The sequence below is a fragment of the Leptodactylus fuscus genome, chromosome 11 (genome assembly GCF_031893055.1).
Source record: "Leptodactylus fuscus isolate aLepFus1 chromosome 11, aLepFus1.hap2, whole genome shotgun sequence".
NCBI lineage: Eukaryota > Metazoa > Chordata > Amphibia > Anura > Leptodactylidae > Leptodactylus > Leptodactylus fuscus.
In genome coordinates, this window is record NC_134275.1 from 36763883 (window position 1) to 36782373 (window position 18491).

Genomic DNA, 18491 nt, shown 5'->3' on the forward strand with positions numbered 1-18491 from the left:
CCACACTCTCCTAAGCCACAAGCCCCGCCTTCCTAGCTCTTTAAACACTAACCTGGGAGGCAGGGCAGCAAGGCGAGAAGAGCAGCGTGGAGGGCCAGTGAGGCGAAGAACACCGGAGCAGCCATCTCTGGAGGTAAGTAGCTACTGGAGATGTTACTTTAGTCTCCCATTAGAATGAATGGAGGCAGCCGGCGCGCAGAGGGTTAAGGCTGTGTTTCGGCAGCTTCCATTCATTCCTATGGATCCGCAGTGGAGCCTTCACACTAAATATACACTATATACTCAGTGTGAAGGCTAAGCAAAGCATTGTGGGAAATAGTACCAATATCGATCCCACCTAAAAAGATCATGTTCGGGATTCCGATAGCGATCGTGAATTTTTCTCGATCGCCGATCATAATCCGATTTTTTCCAAACACGATCGCTCAACCGTAATACACGTCATTTATAGGTAGTCTATTCTGATGTAGATATAGGAAACTTGCGGGGTGCTGGAGCCCTCCTTGCTTCCTGGGTAAAAGGGCAAATTATAAAAAAAGAAATTGTACAAAAATGGAATGCAACACAATTTGCATTTTTTTTTTCACATCAGAACACTGGATATATTTTGTCTGACCCCGAAGAACGCAGCACAGCTATACTAGTCTACAAGCAATGCTGCATTTCACATGTGGTGGTGCTACAGGATCACTGAAGGTCACAATGGCCGAGTCCAAAGCAGACAGCTCCATTAAAAGAGGACATTTCATTAACTCCACCAATTCCAAGTCATTGCATCCTTCACTCGGCACCGCTCCACTGATTCTCGTCCAGTTGTAAATTTTTCTCTAGCCCTCACCATTCCTGAGTATTCATTTCTGTTACTTTCAGCACAGTTATGTTCTCTGCTGTCAGGTGGGTGGTCCTAGACTAAAGCAGAAAGACAGGGATGACTCATCTGACAGCAGAGAGCATAAATGTTCTGAAATTAACATTGCTCAGGAATGGTGGGGGCTAGAGAAAAAATTCCAACTTTGCCAGAATCAATTGAGCAGCGACTATTGATGAATGCAAAGATTTTGAGTTAGTGTAAGTTGTCTACATTTTAGGGGGATTTGGGGTTTGGTCTGAGGTCTTTAGTTAATCTCAGGATAATATTTTCTACTGGGTTTGGCCTTCATTTCTTTCCTTCTCTTGTCTGAGGTGTGTAGTTGTTCTGGGGTCTAGTCTAGAATTTGAATATATTTCATGCTTTGTACTCAGCAAATATTCTAGGGTCTGGTCTAAGGTATTTCAGGGGATCTCATTATTTTGGATTTTGGTCTGGAGTCTTCATCTATTTTGACACCTATGTCCTGTTGGGGGGCGGTAGAAGTGCCAGATGATGTATGTGCACTGTGCCAAATCTCAGGATCTGATCAAACATCCATACTTTCCTTATATGGTGGCCATAAATATTTCTATCCTACCCTATCCTACCATAAGTCTACGAGGGACTGTCCACTCGTGTGTTTGCTTATTTTATAGTTTCTTCTAGAGTGTCTGAAATTATCTGCAAACATTGACATTTACCAAACAAAATTCCTAAAATTCCCAGAATTCAGAGCCCTCAAAAAGTCTCTTAAATGTCTGGTTCAGTGTTTTTAACGATAGTCTAGAAGAGAGTCACGTTCTCCTGCATTGAACAAGTCTTGCTAAGTGTGTTGCTGGTCTTCCCATGTTTCCCCATACATCATCCGTCATGCAAGAAAACCGCCTACTTGCGCCAGAAAAAAATAATCCGCTTAATTGTCTATACTGTTAATGATCTAGATAACCCTTTGACCCAGCTCATTGATCTCTATGGTAATGGAGTGCTCAGAACTGCAGGCATTTAATAATGGATGTCAGAATGGAGGGGATCTAGTCACTTTTTACAAATAGTATTCTTATCATCTTCAGACCTAACATATAATGTGGGAATATTGGTATTGCCCCCGGACCATTTGGTTACTAATCTCCCATTTCTTCCTGTATGTTCTTTCCTGGTAGTCTTGGCTCTGTCTCTGGCAATGTTTTTGGATTTCCCTTGGTTTTCATGACTTCTCAGTTTCCTGTTTGCTCCACCATTTGCTGAATACTCTACAGACACAACCTGGAGACCTGTAGAAGTAAAGCTCAGTTTTCTGCAAAGGGTTTAATCATGAAAACTCATGACCCCCTAGACTCTGCTAACCAGAATAGCCCATGTATCTATAAATGCAGTCTTTGGGATGACATCTTCTGCAAGAGTTCCCAATATATTGATTTCTATACTTATGGTCCACTGGAGGCTCAGAAGAATGGAGAAACATACAACAATGGACCTTAAAAATTTTGGGCACGAACTGAGCTCTAAGAAACCCATTGAATATATTGGCAGAGTCGGACTGGGGTGTCTAGGACCCACCAGTGGAATTGTTTTTAGAGGCCCACCACCAGGACCCCTGTAGATGAGCTGTACTGAGACAGGGTGGCTAAAGGTAATAACATATCAGGAGCCATGCTGCTCACCTGCCATACGATGTGTACCACTGCACAACATCTAAACCCACTGCTACATCCGATATGGCAACAGAGCAGCGTGGCTCCTAGAGTTATCATCATTACCTGTAGCCGCACTGTAATGGAAAAAGTCATCTGCAGAGGTCCTGGCTGTCAGACTCCCGCAGATGTAATATTGATGGCCTATCCTAAGGACAGGCCATAAATATTAGAAACATGGAAAAATCGTTTAAAGATGTTGTCCAAGAATTGGAGCAAAACATGTGGTGGGCCAGAGGTTTAAAATTAAAAAGCATACTCGCCTGTCCTCGGCACCCTGTTGTCCGCCACTAGTGTCCATTCAGTCTCGTGCTGGCAACTTCTTGCTGGGAGTCCTGCACCTTATGTGACCGCTAAGAGGAATTGGGTACAGGATTTCCAGAAATTAGGTGTTGCCATGAGACCGAACAGACAGGCGGAGGACAACGGTACTGTTTTTTGTTTTTTTAACAATCTGGCTAGTGACCCCAGGCTGCTAGGACCCCCTCGTACCTGGTTGATCCTGCCATGATGCAGGAAGTGAATCTATGCGTCTGCATAGATTCACGTCCTCTATAGTCTGCAATACACGTGTATTGCAGGCTATAGTACTGGACCAGCAATCAGAGTATTGCTGGTCCAAGTGTACTTATAGGACAAATAAAAAATGTAAAAAAAAAAGTGTAAAAAAAAAAATTCATAAAGTGTGTGAAATAAATAAATAAATAAAGCCTCCAAATTCCCTTTTCCTATATGAAATGAGTTAAAAACGCCTAAAATTAATAAAAAAAACAATTAATATTTGGTATCGCCGCATCCGTAACAACCTGTACAATAAAACTAAAACATTATTTCACCTATATGGTAAACGTCGAGAGAAAAATGGAAAAAAAAACCGTCGGAAATAATGATTTTTTTTTTGCCATCTCATCTTAGAAAATATGCTATAAAAAGTGATCAAAAAGTCGTATGTACACCAAAACGGTATCAATAAGCACAGGTTGTCCCGCAAAAAAATAAGCCCTCAAACAACTATGTCAACTGAAAATTAAAAATTTTACGCATCTCAGAAGATGGTGAAGCAAAAAACATTGATTTATGTCCCCAAATGGGTTTTTGTTCTGCAAAATTACTAACGCATAAAAAAAACTATAAATGAGGTATCGCCGTAATCGTACCGACCCGCAGAATAAAGGGAACATGATACTTAGGCTGTACGCCGTGTGGAAAAACATTTAAAAAGTAAAATGCAATGCCAGAATTAATTTATTTTTTTTTTTATCCACCAAAAAAGAGTTAATGAAAAATAGTCAATAAGTTATAGGCACCCAAAAATGGTGTCATTACAAAATGCATCATATCCTGGAAAAATACAAGCACTCATATGGTCACATCAACACAAAAATAAAAATATATAGCTTGAATAATGTGAAGACAAAAAACCCCAAAAATCGCCAAATGCATCAGGAGGGGAATATATATATAAGCGGTGCGAGCGTATATCAGGGTACATGCCGGGTTTTGCAGCTTACAAGAGAAAATACAATAGACGAGACCCCCAAAGTGACCGCCCAATCATAGTAGCTACTGGGACATAGAACGCTACTGCGCACGCACCGGATTTGAACCAATTGGATTTGAACCGCCGGAAGAAGACGACGATGAAGCCGGGGAAGAGCCAGATCCGGAGAGCATCACAGAAAGAAGAAGAAAGAAGAGGAAGGCGTGCCAGAAGATTACGTCGGATCGTGCATCACTGCCCACCGTGCACAATAAGTATAATTTACATATATGTTTTAGGGTTTTATTTTAAAAGGGGAGGGGGTTAAAATAACATTAGCAGTGCCTGTCATATGTGGGGATCATACAGCATAATTTTGCTGATAGAGCCCTTTAAGCCCAAGAGCATCTTCCTGAAGCAAGGAGTCTCTGTCCCTCAGCAGCTCACACAGTCAGCACCCGGCAACCCAGTAGGTCCCCTAAGGAGGTTGGGGCCCCGGCACTTGCCGGGTGATGACACCCGCCCTGGGTAGAAGCCTTACTGAACGTCAACTGCCTATTAAAAAATAAGGCAGTGGAGGTCCGGTAGAGCCCAATAATGGCCCCCATAATGAGGACTAATAGTGAAGACTCGGGGCCCACTGGGGATTCCCTGGTCCCCCGGTGGGCCAGTCCGACCCTGTATATTGGGGTCCGTTGGGTGTCCATTTTGTTAAATTAAATAGCTGCATGAAAAAGTCAGACTTGTAGCACTTTTTCATCAAGTGATTTCTGATGAATCTGTACCAGTTGCAGACCCAGGGCAAGCCCCAAATACTATACACTTTTCTGACTTGAGGACCTACAGAGATATGATCAAGAGACCTTGTCTCTGCAGGTCCTGATGATCAATGAACTAATCAGTTTTGTTACATTTTTGCAGTGATTCGGATCAGAAACCACCATAAATCTGCAATGTTCATCAAACTTTTGGGTAATGCACACTACAAATATAGATTCAACCATGGTTCAGCTTTTGGCTTGGTAAGAAGAATGCAATTGAAGAGAGGACAATAAATAAGATCAATATAATGATATCCAGTAAATTAATAGCAAGAAAAGAGCACAAAAAGTTTATTTCAATAAAAACAAAATACATAATAGTAGTTGACATGACTTGTCAGGAAATCTTTATTTCCTTTCAGAGGTGTGAAAACCACTAGGCGACAAAATGACAAATATACAGTAAGTGTGATGTATAGAAAACAATAAAAGAAAATCAGAAGCGTAAATGAACCGTAAGACCAGGGCGGATACATTGAGACTTGTGTTTTTGGTAAGCGGTGTAAAGTGAAAGCACACAGACCCCATAGACTATAATGGGGTCCATGTGCTTTCCGCACAATCTCCACATGGAACATGCGGACAGAAAAGCAGTTCATAATCTACTTTCCTGTCTTCAGAAAGCACATGGACCCCATGGACCCCATTATAGTCTATGGGGTCCGTGTTCTTTCACTGCACAGTGCTTGCCAATGCGTTCAGTAGTCCATTCAGGGGGGCCCCCATGCGGACTCCCCCGAATAGATTACTGAAGCAGATGTGAACTAGGCCTTAGCTGCTTTACGATAATAGCTGGGGTGTAAGGAGCACGCACACTAGAGGTGACTCTCCAATCCTCCTGTCTTTTGCTGATAGGGCAACTATGGGACACAGTTCTAGTGTTCCCAGCTGTCTGAGTGCAAGTCTGCAATAAATTTAGTGTGGGTGGGAGCTCTGGCTTCACTGCCTAATCCCTAACACCAATTTCACTAATGGAGGTAAGATGGCCGCCGTAAACGCAAAGGCATTGGATACTTGACCAGGATTGATGGTGGTCTCAATGCTGAGCTATATGTGAGTATCCTACAAGATGAGGTACTTCATACACCCAAGTACTATGGATAGGAAAAGGATGACCCGAAGCATACATCAATTTAGCGAAGAAATGGTTCAGTGACAATGAAGTAGAGGTGCAGGATTGGCCCCCTCAGTCTTCAGACCTCAACCAAATCGAGCACTTGAAGAAAAAGCTGTATTTGTACCCAAGTGAGTCTACCAGTATGCACCAGCATTGAGAACGTGTAGAAGAGACCTGGGATCAGATTTTGGTTAAGACATGCTTAAATCTCATCGAAAGTCTATCCAAAAGGATTCAGGCAGTGCTGAGAGCCAAAGGTGGATTTACAAAATACTAAGAAAATTAAAATTTATAGGAGCAAAACAGTAACAATTGTAAGCCGATGGCTGGTCAGGTAATGGAGGGGGTGTACATCTCACCCAGACTACTCAGGTGGGTGAAATGAGAAAACTCCAGAAATGTTTGTTCTCAGCAGACAACTTTCGTCTGCTGAGCATTTTGGGAAATGCTCAGTATTGGGCTGGATTTTTAGGAATGACAGATAGGTTGGTAGTGGGACCTGTCATTCCACCCTCCTCCAGTCCACACTTTGGGGATGTTCCGGCAGCGACTCAGCTGCAGAGAGTCTCCTCGTCAAGGAGGCTTAAGAAGTTGCTCCAGCAGCAACACTTTGGCAGAGTTTGGCTGGAGAGCCAAAGAGAGAGGTCATATTTTTGGAGCTGTGTCCTGAATGATTCTACTGGCTTTTGGATTTCTGCTATTCTAAGTGAGGTAACCTATTCTATATTTAGTTAGTGCCTAGCCGGGCAGGTATTTATTTTTGTATTGTTTCCTTTTATTGCTCCACTATATTTTTGAGAGAAAATAAACTCTACCTTTGTTTTGGACTAAAGAGTCTGGACTTGTGTGTCTATGTCACCCCACCTAGCAACCCCAGACCTTGACACAATGCAGTTACATGAGAAGAATCTGCAGAACTAGTCATAGACTAATGTTTTCCCCACATCGCTTTTCACAAAAAGATTGCAGAGTTTTCCTCTGGACTTTCCGCTTCCATTTTGTCTGTAGGGAAACCACTGGTGTTTCGGCAGGTATAATACACATGCTGCCATTTACAAAGACATTTTATGAAATTGCTATTTTTCGGCAGAGTGAATGGTATTAGCCAGAATCCTATCCACTTTGCAATTACTGTAAAACGTTGTGTTTACACTATGTGGAGCCCCAACCTTACTTTATCTTGTCTCCAGTCATTCAGAGCCGAAAATGTTGAGGAGAGAAGCAGCTACCCCCAGTCAGATGTTCTCTCTGCATTCAATAAATAGGGGAGTTGGGGGCATCTTTAAATGGGTAATAATTTTTCTCCATGGGGCAATTTGAGGAAATTAACCACTTGCCTTCCAATTCCTCTATAGATTGTCGCTGATTGTAGGAGGTTCCAGCAGTGGAATACCCTGTAATCAGATTAACAGCAGGACTAAAAGCAAATTTTAAGGAACTACTATGCACCTTAATATGCAAGGTAATCCCTACTTGGTCAATGCAGACGAGCCCTGATAAACGCGTTTATTACCATTCTGTGCTTGTCCTGGCCAGGATGGGGCGGTGTAGTACAGCCTGCTATTATGAAATGGTGACAGAGTATCAGTTATATTTAGTGGGGCAGCTGATATAGATTTTTTTTTTGCAATGGGGTACCAGTTCACCTCTCATGTAATGAAATGTCATAAGACGAAGGTGGAATTCCCCTTTACTCTAGCTTATGGTATATTCACTGTATTTGTCTCGCTCTTGCTGATCTATATCATCTTACAAGTCGCAAAAATAAAAAAACAAAGCATTGCCTATGTACAGTAGTTCAAATCTCCAGACAATGATTTACATGAATGTGTGAGGTGTTCATCTAAAACAGTTGTACCCTATTGAAAAACACACAAAGGGACCACCTCACAATTATTATTATTTGTCTGGAAATCCCGAAGGAACACTTTATTATCCAAGCTGTAAAATAATGGAAGTGGATCCTGCAGATTTATTGATGGCGGAAAGGATTAGATATCTTTCTACAGGGCTAATGGTATTAATGTAGATCCAAGGATTTGTCCGATTGTCAACAGAGGTCCGGAGGGAATTTTTTTTACACTTTATGTTAAGTGGTTTTTGCCTTCTTCTTGTTCAACTTGGCTTTGTAAGTACAGAACAATTGAACTTGATGGACCTAGGTCTTTATTTGACCCACTATGTAATCTAATAAACTATTAGTATATAAGGTGACTATTGCCTCTGTATTCTATCCGGGAGTCTGGCATTTAGCCCTTTATCCTCACTTGCACTTGCTCTTTTTATTTTTTTATCCTGTATTCCAAAAATTTCCCTCAATAAAACTTAGAGTTGAAAAAAAGAATATAACATAACTACTTTTCCAAACTTTACACCTTCAGCATAAAGCATACAATTTCCTTCTCGTGAATGAGGATCATAGTTGTTTTGCCTTCTCAGGATTACTAAAACAAGAAAAATAGTCGGACTGGCCCACCAAAGTACTTGGTGGCCATTTAACATCAAAGCCGGCACATATACCAAGTGTAGTCCTAGCCCTCCACTCACCAGAAAGATGCTCAAAGAGTGTCCTTTTAACTTCGGTTGGGGTATTATACCTTTTTGTAGAGTAGACTACTCTTTGCAATACAAAGGGCCGCAGGAAGAAAATGTATATTTTTTTGTACATAGTGGCCAATAGGTAACGTATTATGGTGGCATACATTGGAGGTATACATTGAGGGATACACTCTGATGTAAGGCTCCAACGAACTGCAAACAGAACCTAAGTTGCTACATCATAATTGAAGAATGGGCTGCACACTGGTGGGCTCAGGTTACCAAATTTTGTCCCTGGTTGAACTTGATGGGACTTTTTTAACCTTACAATGTATGAAACTTCATGTCTTGATAATATTCCGTGTCTCTTGGGCATGTGTGATCACAATAGAGTCTTTAACATTGAATCGATAGGTAAAACTCATCATGGAATGAGCCCTTTACAACAAAAACATTGACAAAGCAAAATCTATAGTAGTCTGATTCTCCTACTAGGTTCTCTGTGTGGATGAAGCAGATTCAGTGTCCCTCTGTCGGGCAGAATGGTTTGATATGACGTCAGTTCTTGGCTTCAAGATGAAAGGGCACTCTTGAGATAAAAGACTGAGCCTGTACCTGAAGGTCTGTGAGAGCCCAGATGTACAAGACGCACCCGGTCCGCTCAAGCAGCACACTGTACGAGCTAAGTCTCTGGCCAAGAAGGCAGGCATCGTGGACATTCCAGACCATAATGGACGCTGTGACTTGCATGACTCTAAATAAAGAGGTGAGGACACAGGAAGGAAAAAACAAAGCCAGGATTTAAGGAAATGTTTATTGTAAAGGAGACCTCTTCTGTCAGTGAGCAGCCTCAATAACATTCCTGTTGGTGGCTTAGAGGGACATCCGAAACAGGCCTGTAGGACAGCTGTGTCAGCCTTTCAAGCTCAGTACACAGTTGCTCTCGGAAGCCATCAGCATTTCGTATTTAACCCATTCACTACCTAAGGGCCTAAAATTTTTGTGCCTGTTTTTCTTCCACGTTGGCGGGAAAAAAGCGAAAAACAAATTAGTATAAAATAACCCAAACCTTGAATAACAAATAATATCTGACCCAACCAGTTATACGTAATATAATGACATTTATTTGGACGTTTAATCTTATCCTTCCCGTAATTTTTTTCTACAATTTTTTTTAGAACAAGGAAGTTTTTGTGGCGGAAGAACCAACGGAGATGACGGTAACAATACTCTGGCCATGCATCCAGAGAGTAGTAAGTTGAACCACAAGTTACTTTATATCGGCCAGGCTGAGATACATTTTATAGGCCAGTCATAGAGCATAAGACATGATTCCAATCCTTCAAAAAGACCTTGGGGTTTTTCTTAAACATTTTTTATAGAATTTACTTTTAGATCTTATTATACTTTTATTAGAGCTTGAAGTCATAAATATTATCTCTGATTTTTTTTTTATATTTTGCTATCTAGATGTTCCAATCATATACTATACAACTCTCTTTGTACTTTCTTGGCCAAAGTACTTTTATTGCGCTCCTCGGCCAGTTGTGGTCTGGAAAATATCATGAGATATTGATGATAAATGATGTCTGTTTAATGAGTTATCACTCATCTTCATTTAACTTGGAACGCATAGCATGAGTTCCACCTCCCCCCGGGTCCTCTAGGCTGGCACCCAGACAAAAACTATTTTTGTTCCAAGAGGGATATATTGTCTTGCCAAGATCGTCGTCCATATTCTGGATCACAGTTGATTTGTGAAAAATGTTATGTTTTCTCCTCACTTATATGTTTAAAAGTTGATAAATGACAGTAACAATAGTCAGTCAACATTAATATCGTCTGGGAAGTTAATTGACTTGACGACTAAGTTAATGAATTCCATAAATTCTTATGGACCATCTGTGTTGGGGGGGGGGGGGGGTCTTGTAGACATGGAAGCTTTAGCTGACTTATTGTTCAGCTAAGTAAGTAATATGTAAAAGAAGAAAAAAATACAAGAACTTGGTTGTACCTATCCATTGTGAAGCTCTTTTCCCTCGCACTTACATATTATTTTAACCTTTTGTCTTAACCTTTCTCTCCTAACCTATAGATTTCTTTAAAAATACCTAGAAAAAAAAAGAAGTCGCTTTTATGTAATACGCTAAAATGTCCACGTTTCCGTGAGGTCAGAGGCGTTTCCTTGCGGTATAAGTAGGAACTGTTCGGGCATGTTTTCAAAATCATCTGCCCATCATCAGGAAGAAAGAGGTAAGGAATAAGGGGGGAGCGTGTAATGTTATACCAAGAGTCAAAGCTTTTATCTAAATAATTACATTATAAAAAAAATTTAACATCTAAAAAATATATTTCTTAAAATCTACATGAAAGATTTTGTCATACTGTCACATGTACGTAGCATGCAAATATTCCACATGGCGTTTTTTTTTTTTTTTTTTTTTTTTAAGTTATTATAGTGTATCTTAATGTATATGTTTGGTTATATTTTTTTTTGAGTTTTTAATTCATTTTAGCATTTTTGTAACTAGTGACTGGATAGATAAAAATGAGAATTGTCCTTATGTTGAAATTTATTATAGAAGAATAAGAATTTGTAATAGAAATTTAAAATAATTTTAAATTATTATTAGTGTTCCTGCAGTGAGTGACTAGATAGGTAAGTATAAAATAGGTGAATGATAGAAGATGGATATTATATAGGTATGAGATAGATAATATAAGGCAGAGAGATATGAGATAGGGAGTAGATAGATAGATAGATAGATAGATAGATAGATAGATAGATAGATAGATAATATAAGTTAGAAAGATACTAGATAGATAGTCTAGATAGATAGATAGATAGATAGATCTCTCTCATATCTCTCTAAGGCTGCATTCACACGGAGTAACGCCAGGCGTTTTTTGTGTGTATTTTGTGTGTATTTTTACAGCCGTAAAAAGCAGTCTCCATTGAGTTCTATAGTAAAATACGCCTGTATTTTTACGTCCGTAATTTTACGGACGTAAAATTACGGACGTAAAATTACGGACGTAAAAAAACGCCAGCATTTTACTATAGAACTCAATGGAGACTGCTTTTTACGACTGTAAAAATACACACAAAATACACACAAAAAACGCCTGGCGTTACTCCGTGTGAATGCAGCCTAACATCTATCTATCTATCTATCTATCTATCTATCTATCTATCTTATCTATCTGCCTCCTATCTATCTATCTATCTATCTATCTATCTATCTATCTATCTATCTATCTGTCTATCTATCTATTTTTATATCTTTCTAATCTATATATCAATCTCACGTCTAGCTATGTGTAACTATTAAAATGTCCCTATTTTTCGCTCCATTGCCCTTCCTTCATTTGGCATTAATATTACTATTTTTGTACCTTGTGACTAGATAAATGTTTTACTCAAGACTTCAAAAAATGTAGATTTTTGTAAGTGAATTTTTGCCACTTTTGCGCCATTCTAAGTCCCTAGAACATCTTAAAAGGGCAATGATACCAATAGCTTCCCCCTTGCAGTTTACGTGATTTAATTGCTTATGCCGGGGTCTCCCACTTCACATGCCGGTGCCACCTCCATGGCAACCCTTTTCGTACAGAAAGACAAACACATCTGTCAGCCCATAAATTATAGGAAAATCAAAGAAATGCAAGGGAAGATTAATGGAGGCTTTCTTATTAATGGGACTTAATCTAGTAAACATAGAGACCCTATATTCACGAGCACACAGGCTGTATGGAAATGAATTCCCAATTCCCCTTTGGACGAATCAATTGGGGTCTCAGCCTTTCATTATTGTATAGATTCAGTTTAATCTACTGGGGGTTCGGGTCTTTTATCTTCCAGCCGATTGGTATAATCTGGTGGGAGGCTGGATTCTTTCTTTTCATTCGGATTCCCTTGGCCATGCAGACAGATGACTCCTTTATTCTCCGTAACCAAATCTAGTTAATCTTTAGGGAGGCCTTAATAATGCTGCGCCTCCTGATGAGACCTGCTCACCTCTATCGTTCTCTCCCTGTCCATGCGTCATTGTCCCTTCCATATATGTTGTCATGTTTTTCATTTGTGACACAAATGACTGCATTTCTATTAAATGAGAGGTGTTGTATCTATTACACTGATATAATGTAGCCTTATTGTGTTATATTACGTGATATCATGCTAGGGCTGCAGAGAGTAAAGTGCCCAAGTTGTGCAGTCATAAGACTTTAAGGACAATACAGATCTGGTACATCTGAGGTTTTATTGTGTGATAATACGTGTATACAACAGAAGAGTACATAGTGTATAGTAGTTAGAATGTGCTATTAGGGTATATTCACACGTGAAAGATTTGTTGCAGAGATTTCAGTGACTGAAATGAATTCCGTCCTTCGTCCCACTGTTTTCGGTTGGAGGGAGAGATTGAAGTAGGATGCTGAAAAAATAAGCGTCCTGCTCCATCTTTTTTTCGGATTCCACAACTGATTTAGCTGCAAAACTCTCGGTCCCAACATTCCACTTATTAGATCCATTTATCTGAGCAGGAAGATAAGGCTTAAAATGGATGGGACAGCTGCAGAAATTTCTGCCCAAAATCTGCCACATGTGAATTGACCTTTATGGTAATCTTTTTTCCCCAGTTAGTAAAATCCCATCTCTCTTCAGCTCCAAAAATTTTAGCATTTTTGTTTTTATTGAAAATTTTTGGAAAATTCTTTTATAGAGGGAGGTAAAGTAGATGCTGTCGTTTGACCCATTTATAGTCTTTTTGGTTGTATGGGATGAATGTACATTGATATGTTTGTGACCTTGACCCCTTATCCGACAAAATTTATGATCATCTGGCTTGAAGATTTGGTTACAGCCCATTATGGTAATTTTGTAATACTAGAATCTAGGTCTGGTAACTATGGTTTTCCTCATGTAGCCATCTGTGTCTGTTAAATTTACCCTTAATTTAGAACATCATGGTCCAAAAAAATTAATCTCATTTTTGGAAATATTAGTCTTGCTGTGAAAGCTCCTGTCACTTTAAGTATGATTCACCTGTTGCATTGGTTTGTGTGAAGGTTGCGGACTGTGACGTCCACAGGAAAGTACCGTGCGGTGGTGAATGTCCTTTGGCCTCCTTCAACACAATCCGCAACCCGATAAAAGCGACCGCAGTGACGTCGCAAGCGGCAGCTATGCAGAAAATGCTGCAATTGCTTTTCTCAGAAACAGACCCAAAACCACCTTTTTGAGCCATATCCCGTCGATGGTCCACACCCATTTACAAGTAGCAAGTGCTAACTAATGCGAAAATATATAACCGCAAACCTATCAGTGCTGCGAAGGTAGAGAATGTTAGTTTTCTTACATTTTTTAGATCCCACAGATGTAATGGCAGAAACGATGCATCTTTCTATTAGTTATATGGGCATGTTGTTTTCCCTTTATATTTTTCTCACTTTTTCAATACATTATTTTTTACAATTTCATGTTAAAAAAATGGAGCTTATACTTTTTGTGCTGTTTGATGTTATGTTTTATTTTTACTATTATTTTTTAGATTTGTTAGATTTTGGTATAGTTGCTCTTTTTTTTTTTTTAGTTAAAGGGGAATTACAATTTTATAATATTATTTCTGTTCCGATTTGTCAAGGTTTTCTCAGTTTGCTGCTATCCCATAGGAACCTACACAATTTACTTAAGGGAATACAGTATAAGGTCTCATAAACACAGCAGTAAAATATGGACATGTAATGAAAGACACATTAATAGTAGAGAAAGAATAAAAAAAAAAAAATTCACCACAACGAGTGGCCAATTAACTCAAGAGTATCTAAGGCAGACCTGGGCAATGTACGGCCCGCGGGCCACATCCGGCCCTCTGACAGGTTCTGTCTGGCCCACATAGCTTGTGAGCAGGGGCGTAACTACCGTGGTAGCAGCAGTAGCAGCTGCCACAGGGCCCGGGCCATTAGGGGGCCCGGTGACAGCCGCTACCGCTGCAGTTTTTTTCAATAGGCAGTTACGGGCCCTATTCACTTGCCGATCCTGGCTGGGCCAGGATCGGCAAGTGACACCGCGGGCCCCACAGGGGCTATCATTATACTCGGGGGTCTTTGCAGACCCCCGAGTATAATGACCGGCGGATCGGGAGAGGTAATAAACATAAAAAACTGTTACCTCTCCGCGATCCTGCCAGGCCTCCGTCCTACTGCTGTCTGACGTCTCTGACGTCACATGAACCCGGCATGCTTCCCGGGTCATGTGACGTCCGACGTCATTAACGAAGGACGCGAGAGGAGGACAGTACAGCACAGGAGCCGGGGAACAGGTAAGAAGCAACAGTGGGGTTTTTTTTAAATGTTTTTATTCCCGAATTAGTCTCTGATTATTATACTCTGGGGTCTGAAAAGACCCCAGAGTATAATAATTGTTTATGGGTGTCCACAGAGGGACACTATTGGGGTTAACACTGTGTGCAGGGGACACTATAGGGGTTAACACTGTGTGTGCAGGGGACACTATAGGGGTTAACACTGTGTGTGCAGGGGACACTATAGGGGTTAACACTGTGTGTGTAGGGGACACTATAGGGGTTAACACTGTGTGCATGGGACACTATAGGGGTTAACACTGTGTGTGTAGGGGACACTATAGGGGTTAACACTGTGTGTAGGGGACACTATAGGGGTTAACACTGTGTGTGCAGGGGACACTATAGGGGTTAACACTGTGTGCATGGGACACTATTGGGGTTAACACTGTGTGTGCAGGGGACACTATAGGGGTTAACACTGTGTGTGCAGGGGACACTATAGGGGTTAACACTGTGTGTGCAGGGGACACTATTGGGGTTAATACTGTGTGTGCAGGGGACACTATTGGGGTTAATACTGTGTGCAGGGGCAAGTAAGTAAGGGACATAATAGAGTGCGGAGGAGGGGGTCAGTCGAGGTCTTCGGCGTCAGTTGGGATGGGGGGGGGCCCCATGTCAAAAGTTCGCCACGGGGCCCCGCCATTCCTAGTTACGCCACTGCTTGTGAGATAAAAGTAGATGCTGAATGGGAGGTCCACTAAAGGACCTGTGATGACGTCATCACAGATCCTTTAGCCCACTAGGATAGGCTAAGACTTGTTAGTGGGTGGAGCCACACGGGACAATGTGGTTGCTGTTAAACAGAAGGATCAAGCTGCCAGGAATGGAGACTGAAGGAAGATAAGGAGAGAAGAGACAGCATGTGTGAGTAAGAGGAGGGAACTGGGAGCACATGTAGGGGGCAGTTAAACTGAAGGCAGATGGAGGGAGACATTAAACTGGCGCAACTGGAGGAGCTTATTAAACTGTGGGGGGTAGCTGGAGGGGAACATGTCTGCCTCTATTTGCTCCCAGTTTAATGTCCCCCTCCAACTACCCCCACTGTTTAATGTCCCCCTCAATCTGCCCCAGTTTATTGTCCCCTGTAGTTTCTGCTAGTTTAAACTGGGGCACCAGGAAAGGGACTTTATACTGTGGGACATTTGGAGGGAAACATTATAATGTGGGGGTGTATAATGTTAGGGTGACTGTAGGAGGATTATACTTTGTGGGGGTACATGGAAAAATGATTGAGAATTGGTGGAGTCAACACAGAAGTGGGTGGAGCTAAATTTGCCACGGCGCGCATAGCCCTCTAGAACGGTTTCAATTTCTCATGCAGCCCCATGGGAATATTAATTGCCCACCCCTGATCTAAGGAAACATGGATGTGCTTAATACGGGAAAAATCAACATGTAACACAGAGAGTACGGGGAGGACGACAGGGGAAAGAGGAGGAGGAGAGAAGAGGGGTAGGAGTTAGAGATCTTGCAGAATGCAATGGATGCCCCAAGAAGACCATATGGCATCAAAGGCCTCCATCGCGTGGTTAAGATAAATTAAGATAATCCTTTAATAGTCCCATAATGGGGAAATTCAGTGTGATACAGCATAATGTACAGTAGTACAGTAGTATATAGCAAGAGAGAAATACATACAAGCTCATGGCAGATAGAGAGATACTAGGAGTCATAGCAACTAAAAAGAAAGGAACAGAAGACAAACTACAAGATCATTTAGTTCTCTGTTCAAAGTGATGTTGATAATACAGCCCGACTGCAGTTGGAGGACATGAGAAGGGGGACACAGTATGTGGCATAACAGGCAGAAACTGTTTTTTACAGAGGTGAGGGACATATGCAGCTATCACAATAACATGTGGTAGTTCCTTTGGTAGGTCGTGAGATCTCATGCTCAGCTGATAGTTCCATATCTTGCATCTGCGCTATTGTTCTTTAACCACAAAAATGTCCAAAAAAAGTATCCCATCCTTCATCGCAAGCCGTCTTCCTATCTTCTTACCGCTGTCACATGTTCTATCCACCTGAAGAAGTTAACTCATGGGGAAAGGGGGGATGGTAGATTCCTAGGCTGTAACAGAGTCCCACATGTCCACAGTAAAAGAAAGAAATATCAGTCAGCCGACCACTGGCATCTTCCACGCATAGGCAATAGACACCGAAAACATTTCCTTGAAAGAAGAAGTCCGCAAGTTCATGCAGGTTTCTCCCTCCTCTCCTGCCTCATGTTATCCATACTTTCCTTAGCTTATGGGGGGATGGTAACAAGGCACACGTACAAAGGAAATTCCAGATGAGCAGGTATTTTCCAAACTTAAAGAAAATACACACATCACAAAGAAAATAATCCGCAGGTTCGTCCATTTGATATAGTTGGCTAAATCATAGTGCTAGGTTGCTTGAGTAGAGGATTCTTGAAGATACAGACAAAAAGAGTGAAAAAGGAAAGATAAAGGTTGCTGTCAACTTGTAGCTCTGTATTGAGGCTGCCACTCATGCGGCGCCATCTTGGGGAAAAAAAGAGAGGCAGTCAGGAATTCCAGACTACAGATGTCCTCTACACTAGCAATTGGAAAGCAATGAGTGTTTTAACAGTAGTGCACAGGTATAGAAATAGCTCGGAAGTCTTTTTATCCAGGTTTCTGAGCGGTAAATTGAGCAGGTAGGTGAAAGGGTTCAGTGGGACTCCCTGCAGAAAAAGGGCATCACTAAGGGCCTTGACCTCCATCCATAAAGGGCGGATCAGAGGACAATCCCAAAAGATGTGGAATAGCATGCCCATTGTCACTCTGAAGGTAGTACAGGTTTAGGACTTGGCCGCACGGGACCAAATGATTTGCCATTGACCAGGCGAGATCTCCCTATCTCAGTCCACCTTGCCATGTATTTGTGAGCCCTCCAGAGATAAAAGTAGACTGTAGATACCAGAGATTAGGCCTTTTGTGGAAGTACTTTACTAGCTCTGCATATTCTTTCAAAAGTGGTGGGGACAGAAACCCGCATAGCCCCAAATTGTGTAGTCACAAAGTGGACTATTTGTTTATTAATGATACCACTCTGAGGTGGGTAAGTGCAACACGGAAGTAAAGTAATCAAAGGTCATGAGCTCCAAAGTCAAAGGATCAACTAAATCAGCAATATGGACTAGGCCAAGGATGGACCATAGCAGAAGAGAGGCCCCGGGAGGAGTGGGTTATACAAGAAAGATATCATAAAGAAACGTGGGGAGGCTGGGGGAAATAGTTTTGAACAGGTTATCCAGATGGCCTCCATAAAGCAGAAGTGCCCAGGAAGGGGGAAACAGGTAACTGAGAGGAACGGGACTACAAGAATGCATTGGGATGAACTGGAGACAACCCGAGCGTCTCAATTTCCACCCGCTTCGATTAGGCATGGGGCGCTGCCCAGAATACAATATAAATGAGCCACTCAATAGTAGTGCAGTGGTACCACTATACCTCCATCAGTTTTACCGGATAGCATCACGGAACAAGGTATATGGTGCTGTCTGGCATTCCATATAAACTGAAATATCGATTTCTGGAGGGTGCGTAATTCAGATCTAGATACCGCAACTGGGAGCGTTTTTCAAGAGGTAAAGAACTTTCAGAAGAAGGGTCATTTTA

General features: G+C 41.4%; 1 protein-coding gene across 5 annotated transcripts in view; it reads left to right on the forward strand.

Moving 5' to 3' along the window:
* The first annotated feature begins 9139 nt into the window (after positions 1-9139).
* The window catches only part of FOXP3 (forkhead box P3), a 46527-nt gene continuing 37175 nt past the window's right edge, over positions 9140-18491 (forward strand). For 4 of the 5 annotated variants that reach the window (XM_075259689.1, XM_075259693.1, XM_075259694.1 and 1 more), the window contains exon 1: positions 9140-9263. The gene's annotated coding sequence lies outside the window, so the exon portion shown is untranslated. Of the gene's footprint in view, positions 9264-9705; positions 9755-18491 lie in introns of those variants that run through there. The other variant, XM_075259691.1, reaches the window with a different exon arrangement.